General features: G+C 37.9%; 1 pseudogene; it reads right to left on the reverse strand.

The window, feature by feature from the left end:
* Nucleotides 1–2610: 2610 nt before the first annotated feature.
* Nucleotides 2611–3146, reverse strand: LOC113729579 (histone H2B-like; annotated as a pseudogene).
* Between the last annotated feature and the right edge of the window lie 19718 nt (nucleotides 3147–22864).

Here is a 22864-nt window from a genome sequence, read left to right on the forward strand (position 1 = left end):
ACCCGTAAAAGGTTATTTTAAATTAGCTTACTACCCAAAATTAAACCATCTATATAAATGCCCTCATTAAGTCAATTGGGCAGAAAATTATGTCCATGATTCATATTGCACTTGATTTGTACTATTACAAATCTACCTTATTAAAAGTATGATCAGAAAAAGGTTTTGCCATGCATTACGAGCATCAATTAGCAACTCTGGAGTACAAATCTACCTTATTAAGTTTTATTGCCATGCATTACGAGCATCAACTTTAGTCAAGTTGTCAATAAAACTTATCAGTGATGACTTTAATGTGTCGTCGAAAAATTTCTTGAGTATAGGATTTTCTCTACAGTTCTTGAGTCAATTAGCAACTCTGGCTGCTGATCTTCCAAAAATCTAAAATGAGCAACATATCTGCAGTGAAGTACTTCAATTATTAGTAGGTGATAATAAAAACTTGAGACAAGAAAGAGAACTTAGAAATTTGCAAGAAAATAAGCTGAATCATTTCTTTTATGTATCGTCTAGACAGTGCCTGAACAAGAGCAAAGTAAGAGATAAAGCACTTGAAACTTTAGAACTCAAGAAAGCTTCAGATTGGCTTCAAAAACTCACTAATTTCAAAGACTGGACACACATGCTCGGAGTACAAGTACTACTAAAATGAAAATGTATTATCAAGTAATAACAATCAAATGTAAAGACAAAAAATTTATGTATGAATGATTACAATCATATCCAAGTACCGGTGTAGTAATCATAATGAAATGAGTAACATAGCAAGTATAGCAGATAAGTTCCATAACATTATAAAGCTCAGAAACAAGTGCAATAGAAATGAAAAGAGCATGATAATCAACTGCTTTGAACCTCTAATTTAGCTTTGATTGAAAAACGTATTCAGCACACCATGCTAAAACATATTATAACTATATACAATTCGCCTACACAGTAATCAGCCATGACATCTAATTAGAAGAATACAGACCAGTCAATTTATGGTATTCTTTTATGCAAAATTTGTTTTCACCCATGTGACAACCACTTTGAAATTTCATAAGAATAAAATCTGGAAAGTCACATGAATACATTGCCCGTGTAACTAAAACTCGTGCAACCAAAGCCCACAAATCAAACAGAGTTCATAGATCATATTACAAACTTTTGAGATGATGTCCGTGTTTATTCCCTACTTATCACTAAGTTCAACTTATATCCTAGCATGAAAGCTTAGTACACACTTTTATAGCAAGACAATTACATAATTCAGGTTTAAACACAAAGACTAGTCCAACTAGTTATGTTAAGAAAAGTATCCAAATCTGAGTTTTTTTTTAAATCTCCCTTTTGACATTCAACTGGCTACTGTAATCAGTGCAACAAAAAGCTAACTGAAACTCGTCAATCACTAGTCCAGAGCACATAGGCATCAAAACTTCTCAGAAGCAGAGCAAACTACACAAGCTCGACAGCTTCACTACTTTATCTTCTATGGCAAACTCTCCTTTCATTTAACGTCAACAGTGGAAAATGCGGGCCAGATGCAAATCTCTAAAAGATTCTAGATAACATAGGAAGACATACAACTGTGAGTCTGTGATGCAATAGTAAAGAAAAAGTAAACAAAGAGCCACTGAATATTGGAAGTGAAAGAAGAAAACTTCAGATTGAACAAGCCAATTGTCAGGACTAAGCGTTCGATAAACATAACTTGAAGTAATTCTCCATGCATCAAATTATTTCCACAAAGAAAAAAAAGCATACACATTATTTCCACAAAGAAAAAAGAAGCATTAAGTTTTCATTTCCTGAATCAACCTTACAGAAAATGCCTTCCAATCCAAATCTGAGTATTTAGTGTTATTGTATGTGACAACTTGATGTACACATAACACCTGGAATATACAATCTATACCCAGATTAGAAAAGGGAACTTTTCCCACAAGTCATTACTTCACCAGAAACACCAAGGAACCATATATGAACGCAGGAAAGAACTCTATTTTACTAACACAAACAATTAAAGAACATTACTTTAGCATTTACCAATAATTAAGAATGCTATGAGATGTAGTTACACAAAAACAGATTGAGCTAAGATGCTAGAAGTAGAACAGATTCATTGTACCAAACAAAGAAGAAAAGTAAATCCAAACTACAATCAAAAATGAAAAGAAAAAATTCCCTTCAATTAACCAAAAATAGTCCCATAGTTATCACTCCGGGCAAAGCACAAAAGAGACGGGAAGAAGAAATAGAAGTGATTACCCTCTTGGAAACAGAACGAATGTTTCGTGTTGCAACCTTGGAGAAAATTGAAGTGCGTAGTTCTGGAGGAAAAATCATTCAGCCAGAGCAATAAATATTTTGAGGTAAATGAGTATGCTATTATGCCTCATCTAAAGCTTGTCTAATTGCCTCATCTAATTTGGTCATTATTATTCAATTCTCCCCCTACCAAGTCCAGCTGTAGCTGATTTTGTACCAAAAATCTTTGGGAAGTAGCAAGTCCTTCCCAAGTGGGCCAAGAAGTAGAGGATACAATTAATCTAGGGGATTCACGATAACTAGGTAAAAAAATTTCCCTAAAAATCAACCGAAAGAACTAACCCTAGAAATCAACAGTTTTCTCTTCAATTTCCTCAAGAGCTAGTGAATTTGGTAACAGCCTTGGTGCCTTCGGAGACGGCGTGCTTGGCCAATTCACCGGGAAGTACAAGTCTCACAGTAGTCTGAATCTCCCTCGACGTAATCGTCGGCTTCTTATTGCACCTAGCGAGCCTGGAAGCCTCCTGAGCCAATTTCTCGAAAATATTGTTGATGAAGCTGTTCATGATACCCATGGCATTGCTGGAGATCCCGATGTCGGGATGGACTTGTTTCAGCACCTTGAAGATGTAGATCTTGCAGGTCTCGCTGCTCTCTTGACTCTCTTCTTCTTTTGTCGCCGGCAGTGGCTCCGCCTTCCTTCGGGAGTTTCTTCCTGGCCTTTGGCTTCTTCTCTGCCGGAGCCTTCTCGGCTGCTGGGGCTTTCTCGGCCACGAGCTTCTTCTCAGCCGGCTTCTTCTCCGCCTTTGGTGCCATCGCTGCTTTTGAAGCTGAAATTAGAGAGACTTTGACGGGAAGGATAAAAAACGGGCTTCGATTTAAAGACTGGAGAGGGGAGATGTCTGAGAGAGAGTTCAACACTTAGAAAAGTTTATTTTGCATCTACGTAGTACAAGAGACTTGGACAATTTTGCGCCTCTTTTTTTGCCTTGAATTTTAAAATTGCGCCACTTTGTTTTTGTCTTGAATTTTAACTAGATTTGGACATCATAATTCCCCCCCTTTTTACACAAGAAAAATTGGTGCAATTTTGTCTTTTATAATTGTATTTGAAATATAGATTTCATTTTTATTCATTATTTTTGTGTCACAATTTTAAAGTTTTAGTATGATTAAAAATTTTAGTATGAGTGGCAAAATTTTTTAAATTCATATAAATGGAAAAGCATTTTAATAAAATTTAACTAGTTCTTATAAGTGCTAAAACTTTATATCAATTATAACTAGTATTTATAAAACTTCACTATTAATCCATTATCTTCAAATAAGAAAAAAATGCACAATTCAACTAATACATAAAGTGTATTAGTTAATTAACTATGAAGTTTATGATTTATCCACTTCGATAACCGATTCAATTTGAAAACTCTTATTTAAATTCATATCAAATTAACTAATAATCATTCTAAGTTAAGTAATCACAAGTTTATTTACACTAATGAATTTTTTATTTTTTAATTATTTTTTATTCTAATGAAGTTATTACATATACAAGAAAATTAAACTAATAAGGAGGCTCGTAAGTATACAACAACTAAAAATCATTAGAGAACACATAATGATTACAAAAAATTAAGAGTAATAGTTGCAAAAAACAATAAATATTTAAAATCAAACAGTGATAAAACTAGTTGTCACTAACAGCTATATAATGTTATCAGTGACAACAATAGCAAAGTTGTCAAAGAAAGGTGCTATTATTACTGACAACTTTTAGAAAGTTGTCACTATTGCAGTTCCCGCTCTCTTCATGACTCCTGACGGGAATCGAATTGTGACAACAATGCAAGGTCGTCACTGATGTGTTGGCTTCCTTGACTCGATTGTGACAACTTGCCGTATTGTGGTTAAAGGACCCCATTTTGTGACAATTTTTTTTCATCACTGAGAAATATTGTCACTAATGACCAAATTTCTTGTAATGGGTCCAATTGACTTGATTAGAATGTATATGTGTAATATAGGTTGTGTATAAAGTTTCCTCAAAAATGTACGTGATTTGGATGAGTGAATGTTGAGATTTCGAAAATTTGCCAAAGCTGGAATTGTGTCCCGTATTACTCTGGCAGTGATTTTGTTTCGGCCATAACGTTTTGGTCCGACGTCGAAATCAAGTGCCGTTTGTGGCATTAGAAACTATACATTTCCAGTTTTCCAATGGTATAAAATACATGCCCTGATTCCACCTGAGTAATACGTACCAACCTTGTAAGTTTGCCTGTTCTGTTTCTCGTCTGTAATGGAGGCCCTGTTTTGAACTGCGACTTAATGCTCAAATATGAGCTAGTTATGGACAGAATTTTAAAATGCTTTCTTCTAAGAAATTGTAGCCTTATGAATCTAGTTTTCAACGCCACTAATTACGCTCAATTCTGAGTTGAATTGAGTGAGATGTGGCCAAATTTCAGAACTATCTTTGTGAAAGAAAACCCTAATTCTGGACTGATCTATAGCTAATCTTGATTTGGGACTTGTTATTCGAAATCATTGGTGTTAATCACCTACCAAATGTATCTTGGATGTTTCTTAGACATTGTCTACATAAATGACTCACATTTGAGATGTTTTTGTTGGCCAAACGTTTGGAAAAAAGGAAAATGGAACTGCAAGGCAGTTTTGCCTTGGAAATTCTTGGAGTTTTAATGACTTGGTTAACTGACTTTCCGTGCGAATTTTTGCATGAAAATTTACAGAGGAATAGCCCCTATATGGTAGTGTAATACTCCCAAATTTGGTGCCATTCCAAGTTCATTTAGATGCTCAACTAAAGTACCAAAGCTCAAGCTTTAAACCTGGAAAACCCCTGTTTGAGGAGGAAATTTCAGTGACTTTGATGTGACACGTTTAAACCTGGAAAATCCCGTTTGATGTGACACGTTTAAATTCAATGCTTCGCATTTGTAACATGAATACTGATGAGAACATGAAGATTTGGATTCCCTTCAAATTCAAGAAAATTCGATTGATGGTTGATGGTGCAATCGGCTTCAAGAATCATTGAAGATTTGTCATGCTTATTTCTTGTTATTTATTTAAGTAAGTTTCCAGCAATACTTGTTAGTTAGTCTTGAGTTATTAAGGGAAATAAAGGCTAAGGTCATGTTGACCATAGTTAAGCCAATTGAGTCAGTTAGTTTCCTATTCTAATTGAATTAGAGTTTTAGAAAAGTAGTTAATTGCTTCCAAATTTATTTAGGAAGTTGTGTCAAGTCAAATTAGGAAGCTTGTATTGTTTCCAATTTAGATTAGGAATTTGAGTCTTGTAAGGTTATAAATAGCCAACTTTATTTAACTATTGAGACACATGATATTGAAGATGAATTAATAAAAAGAGAGTTGTCTCCTTTTATGGAGTTCCTTGATGGAACTTGAGTTTCTTCTTGAACTGTATCAAGTATTTAGCTTGGATACTTGTGGTGTTCAAGGCAAGATGATTACATCATCTTGTTCTTTCAAGCCAATAGCCAATCCACTAGGTTTCTAGAGACGGGTTCTCTTTAGGTCTAGCAAGGTAGTTATTGTTCCTTAACCAATAACCAATCCACTAGGTTTCTAGAGACGGGTTCTCTTTAGATCTAGCAAGGTAGTTATTGTTCCATAACCTGATCAAGATAGATCCTTCCGCTGTCTGATCGACTTGGTTCTTCAAGACAGGTTCTTGCTGGGTCGGGTTTGTATCAAATACATTTCATTTTAGGCTCACCCCGACATATAAAAAAGGAGTTCCTTTAGGTCACGTTTCATTTGTGTACCGTATATTTAATTGTTTTAATAAATTGGCATCATGCATAAGCCTTAGAGGGAATGCCGCATAGGGGATCCCACGTTAGGAATAAGCCGCCTTGTGTCTCGGATACTTAATCCAAGGAGACTTGCACGTTTACATTTTGTACCATCCAAAGGGGTAGTGTACAAGGTAAGGTAGGATCCGATCATTTTCATAGAGCGATCTTTGGAATATGAGCGTCTAATAATCACTTTTTGGCCATTTTATCAAAATTGGTAAAAATCCCTTGCGTAAAGGACATTAATTTGAAGAAATTCACCAATATTTCCTCACTGTTGAGACGATAAATAAATTGAGGCCAAAATTTGATATTAGAAGGCTCATAGACTAATGCATCGCAATAAATTTTTGAAACTACCAATGGATAGATTGATTTTTAAATAAGCTATCAATTCCATTCAATCCATTGGACCGTTTTATTCATCAATTTCATATAGTCCATTTTGTCAATTTGTTCATTTTTAGGGCAACCTAGTCGATTTTAAATTTATTTGACTAGTTTACCCATTTTAGGGCAATCTAGTCGATTTTGAATAGATCACCAATTTCATTCAATTCATTCGATTAGTTCTTAGGGCAATCTAGTCGATTTTGAATAAATCATCAATTTCATCCTATTCATTAGACCCGCTTATTCCCTTTAGGGTTTAAGTCTAAGGTTCACTGAATAATTTAGTCGAGACATTGCAATCCTTTCCAGAGCAGATTCTTTTACACATCATTTTATGTGTTGATCAAAGCAAGCAATCCATTCGGACTTTGTCCTCATTTTTAGGACAAATGTCTCTTCTCACTCCAATTGGCGAAATTTTTTCAAATTATTTTTTCACTCAATAAGTTGATTGGATCCATCAGGTATTGTATAGTGCCTACTCCCAGAGGATTGCATTTTCATGCTAGGCCTACCCTTGGCATAAAAGGGCTCCCCCATAGGACATGCATACCGATTTTACAATTTTACTTACTAACTCTGGGTATTTTTCTTTTATTTTTCCCCCTCCCCTCTGCATTCATAAAAATATTTCAATAAAGTGAAAATATTTTTCTATATCTGATAACAATTTTGATCTAATAAAGTTTAAAAATTACAAGTATTACTTGATTCTTGGGCGGACCCTGCAATGAAAACATAAAGGATCTATTTGGAAGCGCTAGGCTAAAGCCTCTAAGAGACTTCATCATTATTTTTCAAAGAAAAGAAAATTTCTGTTCCAAAAAGGAGGCAAAAAGTGTGTATATGTGGTGCTCTTCAGAAGTCTTTCTCTTCGCATTTGTAGAAATTTTGTTTCAAACTTTTTTTTTTCAGCAATAAAGTTTTTTATTTATACAATTGTTGTTTTGTATATAATCATGTATATTTCATTCTTTTTTGGCTATTTGAGGGATTTCATGATGAATTTTAAGAAATAAGACCAAATTGAGATTTTTCAACCTTTTGCCTGAAAATTCACACTAGATTCGTGATCTGAGCTATACAATAAGAGTGCTCAAAATTAAAAGAGGTTACTCAAAAGGCCCAATGAGATACCTTTTCTCCTTCACTGTACAATTCCTATTTTGCCCCCTCCAAAAATCAGTCACATTGATTGATAAATTGCAAATTGGGGCAATCTTTGCTTGAAAATGCTCACTGGTCTAACCAGATTCAATCACATCTAAGTGAAAGCAAAAATGTGCATTATTCTTGTTTGTTTTGAAAATTTGGAATGATACTTCGAGCATTCGTTTCTCTATCTATACAGACTTTATCATTTGCTCTCCAATTTGAGCCTTTAAAAGGATAATTTCATTTCAAATAAGAGCCTTAATGATCATTACCCTACATTGGAAAATTTTCAAATATAAAAAGGGAATGAATTCTCAACGAGCCATTCGTTTACTTTGGTTGTCATGAGGCGTAAGAATGATACTTTGGCCATCGTTTTTACAACCTAAACACTGCTTATCCCTTGCATCCTCATTTGAGCTAAAATGGGTGGTTCTTTTCAAAGGCACTTATGATCACACCCCACAATGGGGAAGGAGATTGGAGAATTTGGAAAAGGGGAAGAAAAAGCATAAATGCTAAAATAAATTGGGAAAACTTGATTCTACCATTACTATCTGGGCTTCAATTTTGACGGAAAAGAAAAAAGGGAAGAGTTTTGTCCGACGAACCACTTGTGGATGAGCAAGAGTCTTCCTCAGTCAATTAATTCAGATACATGCAAGAAATTTTTCATTAATGAAAGTTTCCTTTCAGGGTCAATGTGAGGAATGGAACGAAAGTCGGGCCCTCTTCTTTTCCAATCAAACATTATATCCCTAGTTATCCCTTTTGAATCTTCAGAATAAACTATTTCGTTTGGCAACCCCTGAGAATCGCAAACCCCACATTGGGCTAAATTGAGTTTTCAAAAAGAAGGAAAAAGAAAAAACCCCAAACTGGGGCAAATTTAATTTTTGAAGGAAGGCCGAAAGAAAGGAAAATGAAAGAAAAGAAAACCTCGGTGAATGAAACGACCGAAGGCCGGAAAAGAGAAGAAAGAAAAGAAAAGAAAAGGAGGAAAATGAAAGAAAAAGTCTCAATGGAGAATGAACTGGGGCAAGTTTTGATTTAGCCCTGAAATAGGGTTGGCGCAACAATGTGATTTCAGATTACTTAAACCACTTTTGAAATCTGCCTTCAAGACTTAACTTTTCTAAACACCCCACGAGACCCCATTACAAAAGCCGAAAGTCCTGACTTCTGTTCTTTGCAATGGCCCTGTCAAGAAAATTTCTGATGCCAGAAAATTTTAGCTGTATATCTGAATTGCTGGGATATGGGGTTGACACTACTCACCATGTGAAAACCCACCAGGTCGAGAAAAAGGAAAAGAAGCAAAAAGCAAAGCAAGAAAAGTAAATGCAAGGAAAAATTCGACGCTGAAGTCCCTGGTGAATGATGAGAAAAATGCAAACAAAGTCCGAGATCTTTGAGTACGAAATGAGAGCAATTTTGAGAAAAAATGCGATCTTCGGTGCAATACCCTTGAAAATTTTTTCTATCGTTTTCCAGCCGCAATACAAGCTCATAAAGTCCATCGCTGACTTATCCCTCATGACAACTCAAAGCAAGGGTTACGCTCCTAAGAAATCTACCTGTCACTCATGATCATTAGGTTATAACCTGTTTCCGCATGTTTTGGTATCGTTTCTACCCCTCGGTTACAAGCTTACAAAGCTTATGTGTTGACTAAGTTTTCTTAAGAAATAAGGGTGACGAACTATTTGCTTTCACTAAGATGTGATATCGAATGGGCACAAAAATAAGACAAATCTTGACCTCCCATTTCCTTTAGCCACTTCCAAATCAGAAATAACGCCCACTTGATTGGTCCTGAAAGATGAGCTAACAAGAAGTGGTAACCCATTAACCTATCGATGCTAAAGTGAGGAAGAAATCTTCTGTAATTTGGTATTATTTTGAGAAATTCATCATGAAATTTTTTGTATGAGTTTAAGCAAGACGTTTAATTGTCTTCACAATTATATGTTAGGAAACATAGTTTCTTACTTTGCTCAAATAAATGGAGAGTCATCCGGACAAAATTTTTGCAATCTAATGGGCCCACACTGGGGCAAATTTTTGTAACACGTTTAAGGATTTCGTCCAAGAGTCAAGCAAGACATTTGTTTGAATCAATCACACTGCTCTTTCCATGAGTAGTAGTTGCAATATTTTAAAATAAAGTGCATGTTGTACTTTGGCTAGCCCCTGTGCAGGTATCCATGGCTGGAATCGATGAAGAAGCATAAGTCAGAATCTTACGAATGAAGGCCACAAGGAGGAGCAACCATGCCGTAAAGCAAATCAATTGATCGGTTGCACAATAATTAGTGAAAACTGGGGCAAATTATTTTTGAAAAGATTCTCAAAAAAAATCAAACTTGAATTTAATTTCTTGTTCCTTGACAAATTTCAATTTCTTATTGATGAAATCTCCGCGCCCGCCGTGCACCCTTCCATTCCCCATTCTTGACAACCATATTTAATTCACTGATTTCTGTCACCATTAGCATCGAGTCTATCTCACTAACGTGTGCGTTTTTCTTCTACCACCGTTAGCATTGAGTTTATCTCACTAACATGTGTGTTTTAATCATCAAGGCAGGCTCGAGTTTAATCCCACTGATCGATTCTCACGGCAGTCTCGGGTTCTATCCCACTGACCAACTGTCAAGGCAGGCTCGGGTGTTGATCCCACTGACCAACTGACCAATTCTCACGGCAGGCTCGGGTTCAATCCCACTGACCGATTATCAAGGCAGGATCGGGTTTAATCCCACTGACTGATTCTCAAGGCAGGCTCGGGTGTTATCCCACTGACAAACTGTCAAGGCAGGCTCGGGTGTTGATCCCACTGACCAACTGACTGATTCTCAAGGCAGGCTTGGGTTCAATGCCACTGACCGATTGTCAAGGCAGGCTCGGGTTTAATCCCATAGACCCGTTATTATGGCAGGCTCGGGTTTAATCCCACTGACCAATTCATCACACTAGGGCAAATCTTTGGATAATTTTTCTAAGCAAGTCTTATACAATTTCTTCATACATACCAACATTTCATTTGCACCGCCACTAGCCGTTGGGTCAGTCCCACTAGTGAGCATTTCTTCTGCACCGCCACTAGCCGTTGGGTCAGTCCCACTAGTGAGCATTTCTTCTGCAGCGCCACTAGCCGTTGGGTCAGTCCCACTAGTGAGCATTTCATTTTCATTGCCACTAAACATGGGTCAGTCCCACTAGTGTGCATTTCATTTTACATCGCCGCTAAACATGGGTCAGTCCCACTAGCGTGCATTTCATTTTACATCGCCGCTAAACATGGGTCAGTCCCACTAGCGTGCATTTCATTGTCATTGCCACTAGCCGTTGGGTCAGTCTCACTAGTGAGCATTTTATTTTCATTACCGCTAAACATGGGTCAGTCCCACTAGCGTGCATTTCATTTACATTGCCACTAGCCGTTGGGTCAGTCCCACTAGTGAGCATTTCATTTTCATTGCCACTAAACATGGTTTGTCCCACTAGTGTGCATTTCATTTTACATCGCCGCTAAACATGGGTCAGTCCCACTAGCGTGCATTTCATTTTCATTGCCGCTAAACATGTGTCAGTCCCACTAGCGTGCATTTCATTGTCATTGCCGCTAAACATGTGTCAGTCCCACTAGCGTGCATTTCATTGTCATTGCCACTAGCCGTTGGGTCAGTCCCACTAGTGAGCATTTTATTTTCATTACCGCTAAACATGGGTCAGTCCCACTAGCGTGCATTTCATTTACATTGCCACTAGCCGTTGGGTCAGTCCCACTAGTGAGCATTTCATTTGCACCGCCACTAGCCGTTGGGTCAGTCCCACTAGTGAGCATTTCTTTTGCACCGCCATTTCATGTTGGGGTCAGTCCCCTTCGGGTCAGTCCCGATTTAAATTTCATGTTGGGGTCAGTCCCCTTCGGGTCAGTCCCGATTTTAAATTCCTGTTGGGGTCAGTCCCCTTTTAAATTTCCTATTCGGGTCAGTCCCGTTTAAATTTTCTGTTCGGGTCAGTCCCGTTTTAAATTTTCTGTTCGGGTCAGTCCCGTTTTAAATTTCTCGTCTGAGTCAGTCCCATTTTTTAAAATTTTGTTAAAGAGGTCAGTCCTCATTTCAAAAGCGTCAGTTGTTCGAGTCCTTCGCAGCCGAATAACACAGGTAAGTATTTGGTGTCTACTTCTTTGTCTCAAGTTTTTCCAAAACTCAGACAAAGAGGGGCAAACTGTAGACACCAAATTTTTTATTTTTAACTTTATTTGTTTAATTAATTTAATTTTATCTTTATTTGTTTCAATTTTAGGGTTTTCATTTTTTATTTTATTTTATTATTGTTATTTATTTATTTATTTTTATTTTGTTCTAGTTGATTTTTATATTAAATTTCAGAAAAAAAAGGGAAAAGGGAAAAGTAAAAAATGACAAGTGGGGAGGCATGCATTAGGACAAGTGTCTTTTTGTATTTTGGACAACACAACACCTAAGAGATTAGGTGTCTAGACACTTGGTGGCATAAGAAATTTTGGGGGGAACAAAATAAAAAGAAAAACAAAAATGGGAAAAGGTGGGCGGCTAAGAAAACAAAAGGAAAGCTAGCTACGGAAAAAAAGGAAAAAGGGGGGAGAGCAAGGAAAGGAAAAATCTGGAAATTGGGGGAGGGAGAGCTTCGGGACAAGACGAAGGGAGCAAAACAAAAGAGAGAGAGAGTCAGAGGGAAAAACAGGAAAAAGAGAGAAACGAGCAAAACCGAGGGGGCGGCGGAACAGGGAACAAAAGAGAGAAAATAGAGGAGGCTTCGGGAGAGAAGGAATTCAAAGGAGCAAAAAAGAGACCAAGACCGAAAAAAACAAGAGCAAAAAAAAAAAACTAAGAGGGCTTCGGCTTAAATTCAAAAACAGAGGAAGGAAACAAGGCGGTCGAAGATGGAGTAGCTATAGAAGAAAAAGAAAAAAAACAGAAAACATATGGACGAGCTGGCGGTGAAGCTTTGAAGAAAAGAGAGGAAAAAAGAACGGAAGGAAGCAAAGAGAGGATTTCGGCAAATTAAGAGAGGAGAAACAGAGGAAGCTACAGGAAAACCTTGGGAAGAGTGGAGGAGTTTTCTGCGGAGGATTCAAATGAAAGCCATAGCGGGGAAAGGTCTTAGTCGCTGTCGCCTCACCGAATTCATCACCATCACTTGCAAATTTTCACCAAGCAAGGAACTGTAAGCCATTTTCCTTTCCTTTTAAATATCAGTTGTTTTTTTCTTCTTTAAGAGTAAATGCCGGAAATCCCAACCCCAAAATTTGCCTATGGTGAATCCGTCTCTTGCAATTTTTCAGTGGTTGTTCATAATGGTTATGGGTTGATTGGATTGATTTCTTGTTTCTGATAAAAATTTGGGGCTGATTATAGTTTCAGTTGAGCCAAAATTTGACGAAGTCATTAACGCCCCTTACCTGTTTTTAATGAAATGCCTGAACCAGAAATTTGAACCAAAAAGGAGATTTGTATGTAATTTCTGTACGCAATCGAGAGGAGTTCTGGCCAGTGCAAAGCTGGCCAGAACTTGAGCATTCGCTAGTCGAGGAGAGGGAAAGAAAATCATGATTTCCGAAGTTGATTTCTTCCATTTTTATTGTTGTATCTTGCGATGATTTAGTGCATTTTTGCCGCGTAAACCTGCTAAAGCTTGGAGTTTCGGAAGTTGCAGAAAGTAAAATGAAGAAGAGGGCTTCGATTCTGATTTGCATGATTTTGTTTTTAAATTTCGCTTTGGTCCTTCAACTTTTGCACAATTTCACTATGGCCCAAATACTTCTGCAATCCAACCTTTTTCTCCCCTATTGAGATCTAATTCTCTTTTTCATATTTCAAAGCCATTTTTGAGCAAATAATTTCTAGAATTTAGAGTACAATCAGTCTTTAATAAATTTTAGTAGATTTTTATATTGTTGGGTTTAGTAAGAATAGTTGGAGGATTAGATTAAGTTTTGTTGTTGGTTTATTATTTTGGGGTTTTGGTATGGGCCAAGGGGTAGAAGCCCACCGGTTTTGTTGGTTAATCTTTGGGGCCAAAATAGTAGACTGGCCTACTTCTTTTACCTTGGGCTTTCGGTTGGGTTTGGGAAGTCTTGGCCCACGAAAATAAATACCATGGCCCAATGGCCTGACCCATTAGGAAACCAGAAAATGAATTCACAAATCAGTCCCTGTACTTCTAAATAATTATACTATGGTCCTAAATAATTTAAGTTTCTTTCAATTAGGTCCTTAATATAATTACAAATAGGTCCTTCAACTTTATTTTTCTTTAATTTTGACCCCAGAACTTTGCTAATTTTTGTAATTAAGCCCCTATTTGTTTCAAATTCTTAAATTTAGGTTGTTTACATGATCTAATTGATCCAATTTCATGTTTATTTTCATCTTTTATGATTATTTATTAATTAAAGTGATGCCTTGACCTTTTCTTTATTTTTTTGGAGGGTAAATAAGTAATTTCACCCCATTAGGGCATCAACTCAAGGGAGGTACACTCTATCCCCTATTCTTGACTTTATTTGACCTTATGTGCTCGAATTGCATGCCTTTTGAATGTTTTCATTTTATTTATTTATCCACTTTATTTGTTTTAGCTTTGTATATTTATTTTCAATTTCGATCATTTGAAAGGCATTTGAATGCCAAAGTTGTAATAGCTAGGTTATTATTTTATTTTATTTATTTTATTCCGTTTCCCCTCTTAGATTGTAGTAGGCTTCCCCCGAATGTAATAGTTAGGGCTTTATTTGCTTTATTTTCCTTATGTGTGTTTTGCATGTCTATGTGCTATGTGTTACCGCTTTCTTAGGGTCTTGCATCTAGATATCATGCTTATGTGTTATGTGCTATATGTAATTTATGTGTTTACATGCTTTTATTAGGTCTTACATGATTTATTTGATTGTAACCGATGTGTGACGTCACCACACTAGTCCAATGCTAGTTGTGGCTCTTTGTTCCGATTTTCCACTAGGCCAACGCTAGTGAGAATTTGTAGACATAGGCTAGTCCAACGCTAGACCCTTAGGAGCTCTCCACACGCTAGATCATGTTTGCATGACTACACTTCATCTCATGCATGTTTTCACCTTTTTAGGGTTTTTTCCATGTTGCATGACATTTTTCTTCTATATGTACATCCTTTATCCCATATTCCTTTCTATTTATATCTCCTATTCCGTATTTTCCCTTATATATGTATATTCCTTACCCCTTTGTATGAAAACATAACATTAGAATTGCATTTCATTTTAGAATTAGGACTAGGTTAAATCATTTGCATGCTAGATTAGGAATACCCCCTCGAATATGGGATATGGACGAGTTTGGCTTCCTAGCCTTAGCACGCTCGTATTCCCTCTATTAAAGGGAAAATTGAGTCACAAACATTAGTCCCCCGTACCCGACATGATGCACTCCTTTAAAGACATGTATATTTGTATAATTATTTTATTTCTTTTCTTAGAGTCTCATACTTCTGCATTATTCGTGACTTCTTCGAAGAGTCCACGTTGGGCATCACAATTAATGTGATTGGCACCATTCGATCTTTTGAAGAGAAATTTTGCCCCGATGTCCCCCTAGGTCTAGGGTTTGCATTCATATAGTACATCCAAATGTGATAAATCTTTAGGTTAAAATAAGAAAATCTTTGACTATATCGCGCAACTAGCCTTGACTAGGTTGAGAGGGTGCCTTGGACCTCGTCCTTGCCTTCCCTCTTATCAAATGTGACTCCCGAACACTTTCTCTGATTTTTGCAGACTTAGGAGTCGTTTAAAAGGGTTTTCTATAATTTTACTCAAAAATTTATTTTTTAGGTGACTTGGTACACCTTAACTCAATACCAAGTGGCGACTCCAATTTTTATTCAAAACCCTTTTAAACTATTATTTTGGGTCAAATCGTCGCATTTACAAACCCCCATTTAGGCCCATTTTCATTTAATCAAAATCTTTTTTTCAAATCAAAAATCAAACCAAAATTCACTTTTTAAACTATTTATTTATTTTATTAAAAATGAGGCGTGACAATATCCTTGAATTGTTTTTGTTTACATTTCACTGAATTGTTAATTACACTTATTGATTTGAAATTGTTATTTGGACAACGTGCTTGCATGTGTGTTTCTTGGCCTCACGAGCGATTGCTCACCCCGTAGATTTGTTTTCCTTAACAGAATTGGACTTGGAGTAAGACTCGAAGAAATCCATGGGATGTACTTTTGTTTTAGGGTTTCAATGTATTTGGCTAGACCTCTTGGCTGTGTATATTTTGGAATTGATGTAGCTTTTGAGAACCCGATGTAAGGACTGGATGGTTGTTATATATTGTTAAGTTCAATCGTTTCCGCACTTTCTTACTTTACTTCGTGATAATGACTAGTATTGTATTGAGTTTGAATGGAAATTGTATCGAGTCCTGGCGAGAGTTGGGCAGGCGTCTCGCGGATACCCTTTGGTTCGCCTTAGGGAGAAATGGGGGCGTCACAACGTTTCCCTGATTTCTATACCTGATTACTTGTTTGAGAACCTCACTGGGCTTTTAGCTCATTCCTTTAGTTTTGTTTTCTTTACAGGGGATACAAGCGAAGGCGTGGGACTCGTACGGGCTAGCATAGTCTAGTTTTTGAACGTTTGCGATTGTACTCGCGCTAGTCACTCGATTAGGGTTGAATGTATTGAGAACTTACATCTTTTGATATATTTGGGATTGTATGGATGTTTGAGAAAGAAATGAATGTATTTGTACGTTCCAAACTTGGGACCTGTTATTTCCTTCATTATTGAGGTTGCACCCTATTTTCTTGACGTGAGTGAGTGAGCTCTGGCGAGAGCTAGGTAGGCGGTCTGCTAAACCCTAGGGTATGCCCTAGGAAGAGGTGGGATCGTCACATCTGTCCCCAAATTGAAGTAAGACTTTTTCCCTTTTTGAACTTTCTCAACCCATTTTTGCACTTTAGGGTCTCCTTTTTGAACTTCTTTGATTCAATCTAACACGGTAGACTTCACAGTAATATTCCCAAAAATTACCCTCTGTGACTCAAGACGCGAATTCCAAACACTAACTTCTTCTAGAATGTGTCATTCTCTCACCATTAAACTGGCCACTTGCATCTTGCGACTTAGGGCATCTGCCACTACATTAGCTTTTCCAAGGCAGTAGTTAAGGGAACAGTCATAATCTTGCAAAAATTCCACCCATCTACGTTGCCTCAAATTCAACTCTTTCTGAAAAAATAAATACTTAAGACTCTTGTGATCGGTGAAAACCTCGAAAGTCGATCCATATAAATAATGTCTCTACTTTTTCAAGCCAAACACTACTGCCGCTAATTCCAAGTCATGGGTCGGGTAATTCTGTTCATGAGCTTTCAACTTACGAGAGGTATACGCAATCACTTTTCCACTTTGTAGTAATACACACCCTAAACCATTCTTTGAAACATCTGTATAAACCACAAAATCATCTCCTCCGCTCGGCAATGCTAACACAGGTGCCTCGGTCAAACACTTTTTCAACTCTTGAAACCCTTCCTCGCATTTAGAATCTCAAATGAATTTATCATGCTTCTTAGTCAATTCAGTTAAGGGTTTTGCAATCTTAGAAAAATTCTTGATAAATCGATGGTAATATGTGACGCCCCCGCTTCTCCCAAGGACGAACCCTAGGGTATCGGCGGGACGCCTGCCTAACTCGCGTCAGGACTCGAAACACAAAGCTAATAAAACTATATTAAACCAAAAGAGTACTATTCACAATATATTTAATGCCAAAAGAGTTCTATTTACATCTTCAAAAGTATCTATTCAGACCACCATATTACATTATATTAACAATCAGCAGAATGTGGACCCTAAGGTGGGTCTTAATACAAACCATCAAAACAAAAGGAACATCTTAACCGACCAACTATTACAACTACTATACTAGTGGCAGTGTCCAAAAGTTTCCCCGCATCGCCCCCTGCTAAGGAAAACAAAGGAAACGGGGTAAGCTATATGCTTAGTAAGTACACGGGGGTAAACACGTAAATTTCATATTAAAATAAACAACTATTTCACAAAATGCCAAGTCAAGTGCAAAAGTAACAATACAAAGGGAGGATACAGGTTGGCTTCAAAGCCAAGTCGTTTGCCACGCGTGACTTCCTGTCGACACTCCGTCGACCACGAATAAGGTCCGTAGAACTCCACTTGTACACCCACCTAACACCTTATCACCCTCACTGGCCAGTCACCTCACGAACTTGCTCGAGCGAACGAAATCACAAACTTGGTTCATAACTTGAACCTACGAACTTGGTGACCTCAGACTAGGTTGGACTGGTTTCGACCAAACCCCGGCAGGCTCGAATAGTCCATCTAGGTCTTGAGATCGGGCCCACAACTTCAACATATTTAACGAACTCACGAAAGTCACCCCGAGCTCCAAGCTCAAGGGGTTCAAACCCAAAATAATTCATTTAGACATGTCCGGTATAAATATGCACGTAAATTAGGGTTTAGGTCGAGTGCGATGAAGAACACCCTCGCCTAGGTACCCTTTCATTCACCTTAAACACATAAGCAAGTTATATACAAAATGGCCCGAATACTTACCCAAAACACAAAAGTAGTACAAGAGTGGAAATCACTTCGTGCGTGTTAGCTAGTAGTAGGCCCCACCGGTTCCGCCTACCTCACCACGGTCTGAAATAGAAGATTGCAACACGTTATATCACAAACGGCTACTAACATGCCCAAAACAAGCAAAACGGCAAAATCGGCACGTGCAAGTGCGGAAACGGCAAGTTGGACACGCGCGCGCGCGGAACGGCACACGGAACGGCCAAATCCGCCATCTCAAGCTGTTTTGATCAAAAGCTAGGCTAGGAATATTGGATCAAGGTGGGTGAGACACCCTCCGCTCGGCCAAACCCTAACTCACCACTTTTAACTTTGTATAAAAGCTTTCTTACCTCAAGATGAAGGTTGTATGATGGCTAATGAACTCAACCCAACTCCAAGATGCATTCTTTATGCTTCAAGATGAAGATCTATAGCAGAAATTTAGTTGAACATTGCCAACTTCCCTTAGTTTTTTTCCCTCAAGGTGGCCGGCCCTCTCTCTCTCTTTTCTTTCTTATTTGTTTTTTTTTTATGGAAATCCTATGATATATACAAGATGGTCAAAGCCTTGAAAGATATTTCTATTTCCACCAATCACACAAAAGCTTCATTTTTGCTCTCAAGCCCTTACACTTTCAACTTTGCATTTGATCAACTCTTGCCCTCAAACATTTGATAATATTTCAATTAACTCCATAGGTTATAACTTAAGCTAATCTAAAACACTTAACCACACTTAATTACTTCACTAATCACCCTCCTATATTAATCACCTATACTTAATCATACTTAATCCCACATAAAAGCAATTAAACAACAACCTTTTGTCATGGGTAGTATTAAGGGTTTTAAACCCAACTTAAAATTCTAACAAATCATAACACTAGAAACTTTTCTAGTTTAGGGTTTTCTAACTTTTAAACTCACTTAACCTATATAAAATGGATCAAATCCTATACTTACCCGCACTAAAACACATACTAGCATAACTAACTTAATCACCACTCGAACTTATAATTAATACAAAAAAAAACTAAGGTTTCAATCCTAACCCCAACTTAGGGTTTTCGAAGTAGTCCCAAAACCAAATGTTACCGCACAAATAATGAATATAACCCTAATATCAAACTTAAGAACTGACCGGGTTCTCACATAATATCCGGCTAACCCTAAGAAACTCCGAACTTCGGCAGGATTTTCTGGTCGTTTCCACTTTGAAACAGCTTCTACCTTAGTTGTATCCACAGTAATCCCTTCCTTAGAGATTATATGACCTAAAAATGCTATTTCTTCCAGCCAAAACTCACATTTATTGAACTAAGCAAAAAGTTTGTTCTCTCTCAGGGTTTGTAAAACTATTTTTAGGTGCCGTTCATGATCTTCTCGGGACTTAGAGTACACTAATATGTCATCAATGAATACCACCATAAATTGATCCCAATACGACTTAAAAACCCGATGCATCAAATCTATAAACGCTGCTGGCGCATTAGTTAACCCAAAGGGCATTACTGCAAATTCAAAGTGCCCATATCTTGAATTGAAAGCGGTTTTAGGCACATCAGCTTCTACGATCCTTAATTGATAATAATAGCCTTGCCTCAAATCTAACTTGAAAAATACCACTGCCCCTTGCAACTGATCAAATAGTTCATCTATGAGAGGCAGAGGATATTTGTTCTTAATGGTCACATCATTCAAGCCTTGATAGTCTATGCATAGCCTCAAACTCCCATCTTTCTTCTTAACAAAAAGCACTGGAGCTCCCCATGGTAAGTCACTTTCTCTGATAAAATCTCTTCCTAATAAATCTTGTAATTGTAACTTCAATTCCTTTAATTCAGCTAGAACCATCATGTAAGGTGTCTTAGAGATAAGGACCGTCTTCGGAGCCACATCAATGTTAAACACTATTTCCCTCTCCGGAGGTAACGTCTCTAATTTCTCGAAAAAAATATCGAAAAACTCCTTCACTATTGGCACGTTTTTCAACTTCACCTTATGATACGGATACGGGTGTGCAATAATTAACTTCAACCTTGGGTCAAGGATCCTTTGGTCCACATTGGCGGTCCGATGACAAGATCAAGATCCAAGAGGGTGAAGGAAGCTTTACGAGCCTTGATCATTCACCATACAAGCAAGGAGCAAGCTAAGTTTGAAGATTTGATGGACCATGAAGTTACTTTGTTCACTTGTACGTTTAAAGTGAAAGAATGATCTCATACTTGTTAGCTTAGTTGGTAGTTGTTTTAAAACTGTCCCGTTTAGTAGTTGTTAGGCGTTGAGTATTTTATTACTTATCGGGCCTTATCGGAAAGCCTTAAAGAGCTGGCTCTTTAAGCTCTTTTATGCGGACCGAATCTCTTCCAGGTTTATGTGGGCCGGATTTTGCCCTAGTTTTAGCCTATAAAAAGGCACCTCTTGTAAGAGTAAAAGGGGGGATTACAACCAGAAATCGTGAGGAATTTTCCTTCAAGTTCTTAACCGAACTTACTCTTGAATTCTTGAGTTCATAGCTTAGGATTCAAATCAGACTTTATCGATTAGCTTGTTTCCTAATCGTGGTGTCGCTTCATCCATCCTTATTTGCTTAAGGTTGCTGATTACCTTTGTGTGTCAGAGGTCTTGAGTTCATGAGAACAATCGAGTTCAATTTCTGTTGGGAGGAAAGATCCAACTCTGATAATTACAAGGTTGGGAGGTTCTAGGAGGGTCTTCCCCTAGGGTTGCCTATATCAGTAAACAACTACCAACTAAGCTAACAAGTATGAGATCATTCTTTCACTTTAAACGTACAAGTGAACAAAGTAACTTCATGGTCCATCAAATCTTCAAACTTAGCTTGCTCCTTGCTTGTATGGTGAATGATCAAGGCTCGTAAAGCTTCCTTCACCCTCTTGGATCTTGTCCCCAGGTGTATTGATAAGAAAGGCTAGATATCCTTTAACTCTACTACTCAACAATTTCCTAACTCAAATCCTCGAGATTAAAGCAGACGATGCTAGTCTACCCCTCACATCTAATTTTAAAATTGCTTTCCCATGAATGTGCAACTCTACTAGTTTCATCTCACAATCCAATTGAGCATGGTATCGAGCTAACCAATCCATCCCAAGTATCACATCATATCCCTTAATCGCTAGACTCATTAAATCCGCCAACAATCTTCTCTCACCAACCCAAATCTCACAATTTCTATAAACTTTATTAACAATCAGGCATTGGTTCCCCGTAGGAGTCTTAACTTCTAAATCAAAAGACAAGAATTCACACTTTACATCTATACTCTTCATAAAATTAGGATCTACGAAAGAATGGGTTACCCCGGGATCAATTAAAATTCTAGTTAGGCGATGAAAAACGGGAATCGTACCTTCCACCACTTCAGTTGGGTTAGGGATTTGCTGATTGTGTAAGGCGTAAACCCTAACTGGCACTTTCGGTCGGCTCCTTCCGGCACTTGACTACTTAGAAGCAGACTTAGCAGGCTGTTGGGTATTTCCTCCTTCCTTAGAGGCATTAGGGGAACTCAAAATTTGGTGCTCGGCGCTACCGCAGATCAGACATTTTCCTTGCTTTCTCCAGCACTCGGCCTCAGTATGGTTAGGCTTGTTACAGTATCCACAAATCACACGAGGAGTCATGGCCTGACTAGCTTGAAACTCCCTTTTTGCTGACCTCGTCCACTCTGATTCCCTTTTGGCGGGGCTCCCCTTGATGGAGCTTCTCCGAATTTTCTAGACGTTCTCACTCCTCTAGCCCTTCCTCCCATCTTAAGGGGTTGGGTAGATTTCTCGGATGATCTAAGGGTGTTACTTGGGTTACCCTTCTTTCTAGCGTGAAAAGCTTTAGATTGGAACTTAGCATTCTTTATCCTCTGTGCCTTCTCCAAGGCATCCGTGAAAGTTGTGATCTGAGCGACGGCTAGAGATTCTTGGATTTTTACATTTAATTCCTGAATAAACCTCCTTATCCTTTTACGCTCTATGACCATAGGCTCAGGGGCAAATTTGAAAATTTTAGTGAACCGCTCCTCATATTCGGTCACACTTAGTAACTCTTGTTTCAACTAAATAAAGTCATCCTCCCTTTTTTCTTGTATCATTGGCGGAAGGAATTTGGTGTTGAACTCCCTTTCAAAGTTTGCCCAAATCCAAGGGGTTTGTTCTCTTTCCCACTTCGCCCTAACAACATTCCACCACGAGCGGGCTGCTCCCTCAAATTGGAAAAAGGTGAAATTCACTTGCTTTTCCTCGGCATAATATAAAGTAACAAAAATCTCCACCATCCTTTCAAATCAATTTTTCGTTACCTCGGGATCAGACCCTCCATGAAACCTAGGTGGGCGAACTTCAAGAAGCGCTCTAAAGCTCTATTCTCAACCTTTTCTTGGTTCTTAGGTTGGTTGACTGACTCAGGGCCATGGTGCTCAGCTAAACGCTCAAAAATATCAGTTTTGCGGTTAAGGGTCGTAGCCACTTGGTCACCCTTTTCGTTCCTAGGGTTTTGGTTTAGACTAGTCGCGGATCCCTCACCTCTCTCGGGAGTGCAGGGTTGCCGAAACCCA

The sequence above is a fragment of the Coffea arabica genome, chromosome 2e (assembly GCF_036785885.1).
Source record: "Coffea arabica cultivar ET-39 chromosome 2e, Coffea Arabica ET-39 HiFi, whole genome shotgun sequence".
Lineage (NCBI taxonomy): Eukaryota > Viridiplantae > Streptophyta > Magnoliopsida > Gentianales > Rubiaceae > Coffea > Coffea arabica.